Below are 16,526 nucleotides of genomic sequence, written 5' to 3' on the forward strand. Positions count from 1 at the left end.
ACAGCAGGAACGCAGTTCCCTTTGCAGGACTAGAGCAGCCGAGCCAACCGAGCCAATCCTTCACTAAGCGGCGATGCCCAGCTTGAGTCACTGTCAGGGGCATGGCGAACCTTGGTAATCCTTTATGTTACTGTCCGACATCCTGTATATGGATTCATCGGGTAGTGTGCGGGTATTCCGTCACTTGTACACTAGCCGATGAATCCATATACAGGAAGCGGCCATTAACATAAAGGATTACTAAGGTACAGTGGATCGAAAAAAACATGCGGTTTAGTAATTATGCATATGAGCGTATCATTTTTTTTTTGGTGGGGGAGTGGATCTTGGGTGGGAGTTCCCCCACTTTTTTTGCCAGGACTTGACCCCTGTACACATTCGATGCCGTCGCCGCCATCTTGCTTCACCCTATCTATGCCACGCATGTGTCAAAGTCATTTCGAGCATGCACGGGTTTCAATGGAGAGGTAAGTATACATACACTCGGGTTTCTCGGCAGGAAAACACTGCAGAGAATCACGACGAGAAAATAGAGAGCAGGTTCTCATTTTTTCTCCTCTAGATTCTGGGCAGTTTTCTTGACGATAAACCTCAAAGCCTTGTAAACACTGCCAGCAGTTTTCTTGCTGCTTCCGGCAGAGAAAACCGCGCGTGTGTACGAGGCTTAAAGCTCGATTCACAATAATGCGTTTTTTTATGCTTTTTGCATTTTGCAGAAATGCAGGGAATTTTTTTAACATGGGTTTCTATGGAACACGTTCACATCAATGCATTTTTGTGCCTGTGCATTTTTGGAAAGGTTTGGGGGACCCTTTTCCCCGCAAAATGCAGCATTTTGCATGTAATAGACTTCAATGGACCCACATCCAAAACGCAAATACTGCGTTTTACCACGATTTTGCCACAATTTGCATTTTGCGTTTTTTTTACACTGTATATAACTGGTTGCTAAGGAGGCCGCCACGTACTTAAGAACCGATTAATCATCAGCTGTCAGCGGGCTTCCCCGTTGACAGCTGAATGTAAAAAAAAAAGAATTGTTAAAACATACAGCATGGGGTCCCCCCAGGTCCATACCAGGCCCCCATGCCAATTTTTTTTTTTTAAATGGGGTGGGGTCCCCCACAAAATCAATAACAAGACCCTTATGCGAGCATGCAGCACGGCAGGTCAGGAAAGGGAGGAGATGAGCAAGCACCACCCCTGAACCAGACCGCATGCCCTCATCATGGGGGAGGTGGGTGCTTTGGGGCCGCCATCCCAAATCACCTTGCCCCCGACAACCCTAATAAGCAGGGGGGCTTATCAGAATCCAGAAGCCCCCTTTTTACAAGGGGGCCTTCAGATACCAGCCTCCCCTTCTATGTGAATGAGTATGGGGTACAGTGTACCCCTACCTATGCACCCAAAAAAGTAGTGTACCCAAGCATATACACTATGGCCTGCATTTACAAAGACTTACGCCGACATTTCTACTGATACGCCACGTAAGTCCATGGATGCACCGTCGTATCTATGCGCCGTATTCTTGAAACCAGATACGCCTAAATTCTGGCTCCATCCGACTGACGTAAGTCTCCTATGCCGTCGTATCTCTAACACACAGCTCCTTTCTCTATCTGCAACGTAGAGAGCGTCCTGACTCTCCTGTAGTCCAAGGCAGGGGGCGAGCACGACACTCCACACCAGGGAGAAAGCCTCGCATTACTGTGTGGAGTTACAGACAGAAGAAGAACAGGAAGAAATAAGGACATTTAAAAGCAAAATGGAAGGATGAGGTAAGTGAAGTAGAACTGCACAAAGGTAAAGGAAGCTATTTAGGGATTTTTTTTTTTTTTACATTTACAACCCCTTTAACTTACCAACCCTGTTTTTTACAACGGGATTCTGTAAATTTGGAAGGATTTCCTCCCACTTCCTGTTTTTGCTAAGTGGACCTTCATCCTAAAGCTGATGCTGTGCCACCCTGCCTCCCTCCCTCACTTACAAACAGACAATAAAAAAATTCAAAATAAAGTACTTGCCTTGCCTGTCTTTGCACATGCGCAAATAACCACCTGGGCATGAGCAGATGTGCCAACAGGCTCTGCCAGAACCCAAAGGCCAGGCAGAGCCCATGGGCACATCTGAACATTTGCCATTAAAGTGGTGCCCAAAGGGGCGGCGGAGCCCCCAAGGGAGGTGGACTGAAGTTCTGCTTTAAGGACTGGTACGCTGCAATATATTGCAATTTTGTTCTTGAGTTTATAGTAATTCTGCTTTAACTCTCTTGGTCTAAGCAAAAACAATGACACATAGACATCCTGCAGACATTCATGGGAAGAGACACGTTCACTATAATGTCACCACTCTACAAACAACAATTTGTGTCCAGCCACAATCTCTAGAATCTAATGGAAATATCAGATGATAACAATGTTTAAACAGTTACTACAGGGTAAAGTGTGTGGGTCACACATAGACATAACGTCCTGCCCTAGCTGTTGTTCGGTGGATTAATAATTACTGGCATTTACTACATGGACCTCACAACACTGGCATGTCAGCTCTGAGCTGATGGATAGATTGTATCTTTCCGGCTGTGGAATTTTCGGTATCGCACAAACAATCCCTTCACTATCCATACATATAATTGTTATCCCACAGACGTCAGCTCACTTGTTTGCTACAAATATTTGTTTTTAATCCCCCTCATTGAAGTTGTCATATACCTCAAAAGAAGATCATTTAACCACTTAAGACCCGGACCAAAATGCAGGTAAAGGACCCGGCCAGTTTTTGCGATTCGTCACTGCGTCGCTTTAACTGACAATTGCGCGGTCGTGCGACGTGGCTCCCAAACAAAATTGGTGTCCTTTTTTTCCCACAAAGCTTTCTTTTGGTGGTATTTGATCACCTCTGCGGTTTTTATTTTTTGCACTATAAACAAAAATAGAGCGACAATTTTGAAAAAAATGCAATATTTTTTCCTTTTTGCTATAATAAATATCCCCCAAAAATATATGAAAAAACGTTTTTTTCCTCAGTTTATGCCAATACGTATTCTTCTACCTATTTTTGGTAAAAAAAAAATCGCAATAAGGGTTTATCGATTGATTTGCGCAAAATTTATAGGGCCATATTCTCAAATAATTTACGCCAGCGTATCAGCAGATACGCCGACGTAAGTCCGATCATATGTTTAAGTGTATTCTCAAACTGAGATACACTTAAACATGCCTGAGATACGACGGCCTGCGCCGTTGTATCTTAGGCTGCAATATTTACGCTGACCGCTAGGTGGCGGTCAGCGTAGAATATGCAAATGACTAGTCACGCCGATTCTCTAACGTACGCTTGCCCGCCGTAGTGTTTTAACGTCGTTTCCGTAAGCGATACGCGGCGTTAAGATAAAGATGCCCCCTAGGTGGCGTACTCAATGTTAAGTATGGCCGTCGATCCCGCGTCGAAATTTGAAAATTTAACGTCGTTTGCGTAAGTCATCCGTGAATGGCGCTGGACGCCATTTACGTTAAGTCAAAACAAATGACGTCCGTGAGACGTCATTTAGCGTAATGCACGTCGGGTAATTTACCCGACGGAGCATGCGCATTACGATCGGCGCGGGAGCGCGCCTAATTTAAATGATCCACGACCCCCTACCAGGATCATTTGAATTAGGAGGGCTTGCGCGGGTGGACTTTACGCGACGCCGCCGCAAGTTTACAGGTAAGTGGTTTGGGAATCAGGCACTTGCCACTTAAACTTGTGGCGGCGTAACGTAAAGGACATACGTTCCGCCGCCTCAGATCTTTAAGAATATGCCCCATAGTGTTTACAAAATAGGGGATAGTTTTATTGCATTTTTATTAAAACAATTTTTTTTTACTACTAATGGCGTGATCAGCGATTTTTTTCATAACCGCGACATTATGGCGGACACATCGGACAATTTTGAAAACATTTTTGGGCCAATTGTCATTTTCACAGCAAAAAATGCTATAAAAATGCATTGTTTACTGTGAAAATGACAATTGCAGTTTGGGAGTTAACCACTAGGGGGCACTGAAGTTGTTAAGTGTGACCTCATATGTGTTTCTAACTGTAGGGGGGCGGGGCTGGACGTGTGACATCATTGATCGTGTTTCCCTATATCAGGAAACACGCGCCCGCGACCCACGGCTGGGCACTTAAAGAGGACGTACAGGTACGTGCTTGTGCCCAGCCGTGCCATTCTGCCGACGTATATATGTGCAGAAGGCAGTCCTTAAGTGGTTAAAGGGACACTATGATGGTTTCTGGGCAATTTAGAATCCCTGATGTTATAATAAATGATGATTTATATTTCTTTAATTTTGCTTTATATTTTTGTATGCTGTCTTTACTTTTATTTAATATTTTATCCAGAATGGATCCATGGTCATTAGTTCAGCACTGCAGATATATCCATATGTAGCACTACCCCTGCAGGGGTTGCAGATGACTGGGGTCCCAACAACAAGCATTTTTCACACTTTCTAGACACAATGAACAGTCTTTGAATTTGGTTTTTGATGTTTTATTAGAGGTAATAACTTGGATGGGGAATAGGAATTATGGGATGCCCAGCTTGACTTACAACAGAACAGGGACCACATCTTCCCTATGTACACGCTCCAGAATAGTCCTCCCCCTGAACACCGACTATCTCTGATGATCAAAGATGCAAAAGCCCCTATGGACTAGGAACTCTCATGCCGCGTACACACAGTCGTTTTTCAGCATGAAAAAAAACGACGTTTTTCCAACTTCATCATTAAAAACGATGTTGCCCACATGTTTCTGCCTCTTTTCATGAATCATCCTGTTATGCCGCGTACACAGGGTCGGAATTTCTGAGGAAAGAAGTCAGACTGGATTTTTTTCATCAGATATTCCGACCATCTGTGTGCCCCATCAGACTTTTTCCGTCGGGAATTCCGACTGAGTTAGAAAGTTAGGGCCAGATCCACAAAGAGCCGCCGTAACTTAAATATTCTGATTTAAGTTACACTGCCGCAAAATCTCTACCTAAGTGCCCGATCCACAAAGCACTTACCTAGAAATTTTCAGCGGTGTAACTTAAATCCGTCCGGCGCAAGGCGGGCCCAATCTAATGGGGCGAGTCCCATTTAAATTCGGCGCGCTCCCGCGCCGGACGTACTGCGCATGCTCCCGACGCGATTTTCCCGACGTGCTTTGCGCGAAGTTACGGTGCGCCGAGTTTTGTGAATCGCGCCGGGTAATAAAAGTAAAAAAAAAAATATTTGACAGCGTCACGGGAAAGAGGGGTATACTTTTACAAGGTGTACTAACTTTACACTTTGTAAAAGGTACCCTATCTTTGCGTTTGCAAACTAACAATTTACGGAGACTTCACGAAGGGAAACCGCTTCGTGGATCTCCGTAAGTGCTAATTTGCATACCCGAAGCGGAATTTTGACGAGAAATGCCCCCCAGCGGCGGCCGCGGTACTGCATCCTAATATCCGACAGTGTAAAACTATTACACCTGCCGGATCTAAGGGATATCTATGCGTAACTGATTCTCTGAATCAGCTGCATAGATAGAAACAAGGATACGAAGGCGTATCAGTAGATACGCCGGCGTATCCCTTTTGTGGATCTGGCCCTTAGTTCTGACAGAAAAAAATTATATCGGAAAGTCCGTTCGTCTGTAGGAAACTCCGACGGAGAAAAAAACACGCATGCTCAGAATCATGTCGACACATGCTTGGAAGCATTGAACTTAATTTTTCTCGGCTCGTCGTAGCGTTTTACGTCACCGCGTTCTTGACAGAACCACGTTCTGTGACAGTGTGTATGCAAGACAGCTTGAACGGAATTCCGTCAGAAAAAACGGTCGCGTGTACGTGGTATTAGTGGAGCAATTTCTGTACAATCCATTAACAAATAGAGCAGAAAATTTCCAGTTAGTGCAAGATAATAGCAGATGACTACAACTCCTGAAATGTCCACCTGTCATCACATGTAATCATCCTCACATCACCCAGTACGACCAGCCTAACAATGAGCATCTTTGCTGTTTGCTGAAGGGGTGAGCTACAAGTCAGATCAGATATCTACTCCATGTATACACAAGACTAGAGAAGTGGTCTCCATCCAGTGCAAAGCCTGATGGGAAATCAGAACATAGAGAGAGAGGTGATTGACCAATGACAGAACAGAAGACGAGAAGCAGAGCGGCGAAAAAAGAAAAAGAGAAAAGGATAAAAAGTGAAGTCAAAGAAGAGAAGGAGTTGAACATGTGAAGGTGGATTTTTTTTCGGTGAGACAATGAACCAATTATATGTTATTGTGTGTATGTATATATGTATGTATGTGTATATATTATATAATATAATATATATATTCATATGTAATAGTTTTGAGCAGGTGTAAAAAAATGCTGTAAATTAAGAATGCTTAAAGGGTCACTAAAGGAAAAAAAATTTTTTGCTGAAATGACTGTTTACAGGGCATGGAGACATAATAGTTAACTGATTCCTTTTAAAAATGATTAAAAATAGATAAAAAAACAATCATATAATGTGCCTGCAGTGTAGTTTCGTTTTTGCTGTTGTTTGCTGGTTCTCTGATGTACAGAGAGCCACTAGAGGGCAGTGAGCCAATAGAGAGCAGTGATACTTTGTCTAAAACTCCTCAGCACCAATCCAGTTTCGTTTTACACACAGCTCCTTGATTAGTGACCACCGTGAGAAATCTCCCAGTACTGTGGTTATCAGGAAACAGGCAACCAGGAAGTGTCCAGAACAGAGAGGAATTACAGCAACATGAAAGCAAAAACGAACAATGAGGTCATGAAACCAGGACTGCAGCAAGGTAAAGGAAGCTATTTAGCTAAAAAAAAAAATTCCTTTAGTGACCCTTTAAGTTTTAATAGTTTAACCACTTACCCCCCGGACCATATTGCTGGTCAAAGACCAGAGTACTTTTTGCGATTCGGGACTGCGTCGCTTTAACTGACAATTGCGCGGTCGTGCGACGTGGCTCCCAAACAAAATTGGCGTCCTTTTTTTCCCACAAACAGAGCTTTCTTTTTGTGGTATTTGATCTCTGCGGTTTTTATTTTTTGCGCTATAAACAAAAATAGAGCGACAATTTTGAAAAAAATTCAATATTTTTTACTTTTTGCTGTAATAAATATCCCCAAAAATATATAAAAAAAAATTTTTTTCCTCAGTTTAGGCCGAGACGTATTCTTCTACATATTTTTCGTAAAAAAAAATTGCAATAAGCGTTTATTGATTGGTTTGCGCAAAAGTTATAGCGTTTACAAAATAGGGGGTATTTTTATGTCATTTTTATTAATATATTTTTTTTACTAGTAATGGCGGCGATCAGCGATTTTTTTTCGGTACTGCGACATTATGGCGGACACTTCGGACACTTTTGACACATTTTTGGGACCAGTGGCATTTTTATAGCGATCAGTGCTATAAAAATGCATTGGATTACTATAAAAATGCCACTGGCAGTGAAGGGGTTAACACTAGGGGGCGGGGAAGGGGTTAAGTATGTCCCTGGGTGTGTTCTTACTGTGGGGGGGGGGTGGCCTCACTAGGGGAAACACTGATCCTCTGTTCATACATTGTATGAACAGAAGATCAGCATTTTCCCCCCTGACAGGACCGAGAGCTGTGTGTTTACACACACAGCTCCCGGTCCCCGCTCTGTACCAAGCGATCGCGTGTGCCCGGCGGCGATCGTGCCCGCCGGGCACACGCACGGGAGTCGGGGGCAAGCGTGGGGCGCGCGCACCTCCGGAGGCGCGCACGCGCCCCTGGTGGCCGCTCGAAGAGCTGACGTTATACTGCGTGCTCTCGCCCGGGAGAGCCGACCTGCCGCCGTAGAATGACGGCGGCTGGTCGGCAAGTAGTTAATATTATCATTTAATAAAAATGGAAATGAAATGATCAGAAGACAAATCCAATCAAATCAATATTTGGTGAGACCATCCTTTGCCTTCAAAAGAGCATCAATTCTTCTAGGTATACTTGCACATAGTTTTTGAAGGAACTGAGCCGGTAGGTTGTTCCAAACATCTTGGAGAACCAAGCCCAGATCTTCTATGGATGTAGGCTGCCTCAAATCCCTTTGTCTCTTCATGTAACCCAGGCAGACACCATGATGTTGAGATCAGGGCTTTGTGGGGGCAAAACCACCACTTCCAGGACCCCTTGTCCTTCTTTGCACTGAAGATAGTTCTTAATGACATTGTTGTATGTTTGGGGTTGTTGTCGTGCTGCCAATCACACATCTCCCTGATGGTATGATATGATGGATAAGTATCTTCCTGTATATCTCAGCATTGAGGACACCATTGATCGGGCAATGTCGGGGACCGTAGAAGCAGTGGTCAGCCAAGGAAACTTAAAGGGGTTGTAAAGGTAAAAGTTTTTTTACCTTAATGCATCCTATGCATTAAGGTAAAAAAAAATCTGACAGCACCGCCCCCCCCCCCCCCCGAGCCACTGTTTTACTTACCTGACTGTGCGAAAGTCCCGGGTGCGTGCTTGTCATCTTGTTCGGTTCCCAGCCTGGCCGTTGATTGGCTAGGCTGGGCGGATTGATAGCAGCGCAGCCATTGGCTGGCGCTGCTGTCAATCACAGCGGATGACGCGGCGCGCTGGGGGGCGGGGCCGAGTGATACAGTCGGCGGCTATGGCCGCTGCTGTATCACGGGAGCGCGCTCGCAAAAGCTTTCCACCATGCGAGCTCGCATGAAGGTGGAAAGCTTTTGCGAGGAGGAGCCGAGACAGCCGCCGAGGGACCCCAGAAGACACGGATCCGGGTCACTCTGTGCAAAACGAGCTGCACAGTGGAGGTAAGTATAACATGTTTGTTATTTAAAAAAAATAAAAATTGTGCCTTTAGTGTTCCTTTAAAACAGACCATCAGTTATATTGTCAACTTTTCATCTATAAATCTTCTGCTCTTGTTGTTTTAACTTAGGCCCCTTTCACACGGGGCAGGGGAGGTGCGGTGGCGGTATAGCGGCATGATTTTTACTGCCGCTATACTGTCGTATTTACCGCAATCTTCGGCCGTTAGCGGTGCAGTTTTAACCCCCGCTAGTGGGCAAAAAGGGTTAATCCCGCTCGCAAATCGCCTTTGCAGAGGACCATTGCCGGCAGTATTACCGCGGTTTCCCATTGATTTCAATGGAAAGGAGCGGTATTGGAGCGGTAAACACCCCGCTCCTATCCCGCTCCAAAGATGCGGCTAGCAGGACTTTTGGAGCGGTCCTTCTAGCGCACCGCTTCAGTGTGAAAGCCCTTGGGGCACGATTTTTTCAGCGCTATTTTTAGTGCTAAACTGCATGAAAAACATGTCAGTGTGAAAGGGGCCTTAGTATAGTATAGGATAGTAAAACATTTTTTTTTCTGCCAGTAAATACCAGTAAAATACCTTATACAACCCACTTCCTGTTTCTTGTCCGGTCATTGGCCTAGGCTTATGGCATCATGCCCAGCTCTCTCTCTCACTCACTCTCGTGAGAATTTGCTAGGAAGGGAGAGGGGATGAGTCATAAGAGGGCCAATGAAAGCTGCAGGGCTGCAGAGCTGGAGGTGTAAATCCAGGAAGTGAACAGGCAGCAGCTTCAGCTGCCCACAGTTAAAATGGCTGCAGCCAGACTCAGTGGAGGGAGATTTCTGCAGCATATTTGGCAAGTAGAGAATCACAGTATATATAAAATAATACGCAACGTGGTTGGAGGGAAGCTTCAGAATGGCAAAGAGGTTTTTATTACAAATGATGTGAGCCGACTGCAGTTCCTCTTTAATGTAGCAGATAACCCAACACATCAAGCATTCTTCCCCTTCCACATCAGAAGAGGTCCAGCAGTGCCATCAGCACAGAACTGGTGGAACCCAGTGGGACCCAGGTACACCCATCTACTGTCTGGAGAAGTCTGGAAGAAGTCTGGAGTCGTCATCATGGAAGAATTGCGGCCAAAAAAACAAACCTATACCTCTGACGTGACAACAAGGCCAAGTGACTCAACTATACAGGAAAAACATAGGAACTGGGATGCAGAAAAATATCAGCAGGTGCTCTGGACTGATGAGTCAAAATGTTAAATATTTGGCTGTAGCAGGAGGCAGTTTGTTGGGGGAGGGCTGGGGAGCGGTACAATAATGAGTGTTTGCAAACAACAGTGAAGCATGGTGGAGGTTCCTTGCAAGTCTGGGGCTGGGAGATTTGGTCAGGATCAATGGTGTCCTCAATGCTAAGAAATACAGGCAGATACTTATCCATCATATCATACCATCAGGTAGTTGTATGATTGGCCCCAAAATTATTCTGCAGCAGGACAATGACTCCAAACCTACAGCCAATGTAATTAAGAATGATCATCAGTGTAAAGAAGAACAAGGGGTCCTGGAAGTGATAGGATGCCCCACAGATGCTCAATAGGGTTTAGGTCTGGAGACATGCTTGGCCAGTCCATCACCTTTACCCTCAGCTTCTTTAGCAAGGCAGTGGTCGTCTTGGATGTGTGTTATTACTATTATACAGGATTTATATAGCGCCAACTGTTTGTGCAGCGCTTTGTACAGTGTTTGGGGTCGTTATCATGTTGGAATACTGCCCTGCGGCCCAGTCTCTGAAGGGAGGGGATCATGCTCTGCTTCAGTATGTCACAGTATATGTTGGCATTCATGGTTCCCTCAATGATCTGTAACTCCCCAGTGCCGGAAGAACTCATGCAGCCCCAGACCATGACACTCCCACCACCATGCTTGACTATAGGCAAGACACACTTGTCTTTGTCCTCCTCACCTGGTTGCCGCCACACACTTGACACCATCTGAACCAAATATGTTTATCTTGGTCTCAAACTTTTTTCCATCGGTGTAAAAAAATAGAACATGTTTTACATTTTTCCGATGGAAAAGAAAAAGGTAGGAAATTCCGATCGTCTGTGTGACACTCCATCGGAGAAAAATCCATGCATGCTCAGAATCAAGTCGACGCATGCTCGGAAGCATTGAACTTTATTTTTTTCGGCTTGTCGTAGTATTTTACGTCGCCGCCTTTTGGATGGTCGGAATTTAGTCTGATAGGGCCTGATCCACAAAAACCCGGCGTAACTTAATTTTTCCCGTTTAAGTTACACCGCCGCAAAATCTCTACCTAAGTGCCCGATCCACAAAGCACTTACCTCGAAATTTTGAGTGGTGTAATTTAAATCCGTCCGGCGCAAGGCGTTCCTAATCTAATGGGGCGAGTCCCATTTAAATTAGGCGCGCTCCCGCGCCGGACGTACTGCGAATGCTCCCGACGTTATTTTCCCGACGTGCTTTGTGCGGTTTTACGTTGCGCCGGGTTTTGAGAATCGCGACGGGCGTAAAAAAAAAAAAAAGAGTTGCGGCGGAAAAAAAAATAAAAAATGACAGCAACGCGGGATAGAAGGGTATACTTTTACAAGGTGTACTAACTTTACACCTTGTAAAAGCAGCCCTAATTTTGCGACGGCAAACTAATACTTACGGAGAAAAAACGAAGCGTAATAGCTTTGTGGATCTCCGTAAGTGCTAATTTGCATACCCGACGCTGGATTTCGACGAGAAATGCCCCCATGTCGGATCTTCTGCCTATCTATGAGAAACTGATTCTGTGGATCAGTTCCATAGATAGAAACAGGGATACGACGGCGTATCAGTAGATACGCCGGCGTATCCCTTTTGTGGATCAGGCCCATAGTGTGTAGGCAAGACTGATGAAAGTCAGCTTCATCGGAATTCCGACGGAAAATTCCATCGGAAATCTGATCGTGTGTACGCGGCATTATTTCATGTATTCTCTCTTTTCTCACCTCATATCTTGCATCTTGAACCTTCTGTGAATGTGTGCACCCTCCATCAGTGACTGGACAGTTTTAGTGTGATTGACTATGGCAGAATAGGTCAGTGCACTGGCATTTGCTGACATGGCCACCAGCGCGGTTTCACATCATTTCTTCATGGCCACCAGTGTTGCCAACCTACCAGATTGAAATTTACTGGCACGACACACAAAATTTACTGGCGCAGCCACGTTTTTACTGGCATTTCACAAAAGTTACTAAATTACATTTTTAGGTGCAAATTTCAGTATTTAGGCTACAAACAAGTACGCTAGGCAAATAGCAATGTGATTTAAGGTAAAAAAATATATTTTTGTTATTTTCGATATAATAAGGGCAAATTATTTAGTCACATCACCCCCTGCCTCCACCCCCCTCTACCACCAACACCCCCTTCCTTCACCCCCTCTGCGGTGCCACAATCTCCCTCTGCCTCCAATCTCCCTCTGCCTCCAATCTCCCTCTGCCTCCAATCTCCCTCTGCCTCCAATCTCCCCCCTGCCTCCACCCCCCTCTGCGGTGCCATCAACATGCCCTGTCTCCATCCCCCACCCTCTGCGGTGCCACAATCCCCCTCTGCGGTGCCACCAACACCCCTGCCTCCAATCTCCCCCTGCTTCCATTGCCCCCTGTCTCCATCCCCTTCTGAGGTGCCACCGCAGCCACCATCACCCCCTGCCTCCAATCTCCATGCGCAGTTCCAAGCCGAACCGATCTCGGCTATTTTTACTGGCACATTCCCGCAACGGGGGGAAAAAGTGCCCGTTTTTACGAACTGTCCGTAAAAATATGGATGGTTGGCAACACTGATGGCCACATGTAGACCAACTCAAGAGTGTGTAGGATGGGTGGCAACACTGCGGCTGAGCTGAATAAGCGTTGTTGCTCAAGAACAGGAAGGGTCTGTGGAAACAATTTGATGGCTTGATTTAACCCAAAATTCAACTTTTTTTTTTATATTATATTGGCTGTAGATACATTTTAAAACAAAGGGTTCTATTTCCAAAAAGTTGGAGAAGATATTTCACTTTGTTTATGGGAAATATATTCATTTTAGTCTTACCTACTTATGTAGCATTACCCCCCTAGGGGCTGCAGATGACTGGTTTCCCAACTCCTGCAAAGCCAGATGACAAGCATTTTCTACTTTTATCCAGACACAAGGAACAGTCTTTGAGCTTGGTTTCTGTTGTTTTATTAGGGGGTGATACCTTGGATGGGTTATAGAAATTATGGGATGCCTAGCTTGACTGAAACAAATAAACAGGAACCACTTCCTCTCTATGTCCTCCCTTCCGGACACTGACAGTTTTTTTAAGATGAAATGAAAAAGTCCCTTATGGACTAGGAACTCTCAGTCCCTTAGAAAGTAGCAATTTGTGAAGTAAGCAACCTCCAGGAGTATCTCTCACTCCCCTGTAACTAGGGTGGCCACGTGTCCTGGATTGCCCAGGACAGTCCCGCATTTTGCAGGTTTGTCCCGGGCACCTTCATTCCAGGACAATACAGTGTCCCAGAATGAAACTGACACAGCCACTCCCCAAGCCAAACTAATGCCCCCAAAAAAGGCCACCACATTACTGCTTTACTCACTGACAGTACTTGTCCTGCCCTCGAATGCCTAAAGGAGCACAGTCCCCACCCCCTGCTTGTGATTGGAGAAATCAGAAATCCTGCCTCTTGTGTCCAATTGCTGTGCTGTGATTTGTTACACCACAAGCTGATTTTTGGGAAGGGGGGTGTCCCTGAATGGTAGTTTGGAAATGTGGTCACCCAGCTGCTCCGAAGATCTCCTAGGACAGTGATGGCGAACCTTGGCACCCCAGATGTTTTGGGACTACATTTACCATGATGCTTAACTACACTGAGTGCAGGAGAATCATGGGAAATGTAGTTCCAAAACATCTGGGGTGCCAAGGTTCGCTATCACTGTCCTAGGACATGGGACAGGTAGTGTTAAGCACAACACTGTCCTCCAGAAAGCCTTGCTACATGTGGCAATCTCTCCACTTGTGAATCCCTGGGTGTGTTGATGTACTCACACTGTCCTCCTTGCTCCCTGCTGTCCCTTAGGCAAGATTCCTTTCAAACCGCACTGCCGTCAGGATCCTCCAAAGCCAGCCTAAGCTCCAGCCTGGAGGGAGAGCCCCCCCAGACTTAGGGGTTCCCTCCCAGGCCACCGACAGTCTCCTCAGAACTCCATCTTCCACTCACTGATCGGCCACCCTCCAAGGGTCACTGCCTGGGGATTAGCCAAGTTCCCTATAGTATGCAGATCATCCCTCCTGGCCTTCACCCTCTAACATCTAGAAGTTTCTCCAAACTTCCAGAACCAGGGTGAGACAACTTGCCTCTTTGAGTCATCCAGACTGACATGCTGTAAACCCTGACCCAGATTCCTGACTCACAAAACTAACCATGGGTCATACAAATAAATGTACCTGTACTAACCTGATAGCACACTAGAGGGTGCTACACTTATAAAGCTTTTTTGTTGTTTTCTTGCTATGGCCCAGATTCTCAAAGGTGTTACGACGGCGCAACACCATTTGCACCGTCGTAAGTCCTAATCTGGCCCCGGGTATCTATGCGACTGATTCTTAGAATCAGTTACGCATAGATACCCATTAGATCTGACAGGTGTAAGGCTCTTACGCTGTCAGATCTTAAATGCAATTTTTTTTCCCGCTGCTAGGTGTCGCCGACGTCGTTTTCCCCGTCGCTTATGTAAATTAGGTAATTACGCGAGATTCCCGAACATACGCGCGGTCGACGGCAGAGAATTTACGTTGTTTCCGTAGCCTTTGCGACGCGTACAGTTGCCCCTGGGTCTATGGAGGCGCAGCCAATGTTAAGTATGGGCGTCGTTCCCGCGTCGAAATTTAAAAAATCTACGTAGTTTGCTTAAGACGTCCGTGAATGGCGCTGGACGCCATTTACGTTACCGTCTAAGCAAATGACGTCGGTGCGACGTCATTTAGCGCAATGCACGTCGGGTAATTTACCCGACGGAGCATGCGCAGTAAGCTCGGCGCGGGAACGCGCCTAATTTAAATGGTGCCCACCCCATTTGAATTGGGCGGGCTTGCGCCGAGCGCTTTTACGATACACCGCCGCAAGTTTACAGGTAAGTGTTCTGAGAATCAGGCACTAACGCTGTAAACCTGCGGCGGTGTAACGTAAATCACATACGTTACGCTGCCCAGGAGCAACGTAATTCTATGAGAATCTGGGCCTATATGTTTATAATGCCGACATGTTACTTATTTCTCAGCATACATTAACAATTCATATTAACTTCTGTCATTGAATGAGATTACAACAGTGGCAGCCGCTCCATAGGGGGTCAGCAAAGCGCGGAGGGAGATTCTAATCGTCACATTCTTCCTCGCATCTCTCACGTCACAGGCGGAAGACGGTCTGCATTATTCGTCAGAGCTCAGCGCTTTGCTAATCATCAGATAATGACTCTGTCGATCTGCACATGCGCAGTGTTGACATCACGCCAGGTGATCAAGAGATTCTGCCACAAGGACCACTTTTATCTGAAAGCTGGCCACCTAAGGGAAAATAAAATACCCGGTTTATGGCATCTGGCTGCAGCCATAACCCTGGTCTTAAACGTCAAACTAATGACGTAAGTTCCCAATTAGGCGGTCGGCAAGTGGTTTTGCTAGTGATAGTCTCAGTGCTAAGGCAATGCAAAAACAACTATGGGTCATAGAGGTTTCAAATACCTCTGCTTGGGGACATCAGATATGATGTATTCAGGCATACTTTTCATCATTCTGAAATTCATAATCTCAGCAAAACTATTATGGAAAAGGAATCTGCACTGAAAGATTTGCATCAGAAGGACTGAATGTGAACTATGTAGAACGACAACATAAAAAATGCTACAAGATAAACTCTTGTTTTTCATGAAATTTACCACCATTCTGCAGAGCTGGGGGCAGGTTAGAGACAATGGAATAACAAGTGGAAAAGCCCCCAAGATTCTCATGAAGCTTTTTAAAATACTAATAATGGTTCTAAAGGCATACGTTTTTTTTATTCTTTATTATTCTTTAACACTTTTCAAAATGACATGGTATAGCGCAGGGGTCTCCAAACTTTCTAAACAAACAGCCAGTTTACTGAACTTCAGACTTTAGGGGGGCAGTTTGTTTGTTGGTGTCAGTGGAAGGAATAATGCCCAATCGGTGTCAGTGGGAGGAATAATGTCCAATCAGTGTCAGTGGGAGGAATAATGCCCAATCAGTGTTAGTAGGAGGAATAATGCCCAATGAATAATGCCCAATCGGTGTCAGTGGGAGGAATAATGCCCAATAAGTGTCAGTGGGAGGAATAATGCCCAAGCAGTGTCAGTGGGAGGAATAATGCCCAATCAGTGTCAGTGGGAGGAATAATGTCCAATCAGTGTTAGTAGGAGGAATAATGCCCAATCGGTGTCAGTGGGAGTAATAATGCCCAATCGGTGTCAGTGGGAGGAATAATGCCCAATCAGTGTCAGTGGGAAGAATAATGACCAATCCGTGCCAGTGGGAGAAACAATGCCCAATCGGTGCCAGTGGGAGGAACAATGCCAAATCTGTATCAGTGGAACAATGCCCAATCGGTGTCTGTGGGAGGAAGAGTGTCCCATCATTGGTATC

The sequence above is a fragment of the Rana temporaria genome, chromosome 2 (genome assembly GCF_905171775.1).
Source record: "Rana temporaria chromosome 2, aRanTem1.1, whole genome shotgun sequence".
In the NCBI taxonomy this organism is placed as follows: domain Eukaryota; kingdom Metazoa; phylum Chordata; class Amphibia; order Anura; family Ranidae; genus Rana; species Rana temporaria.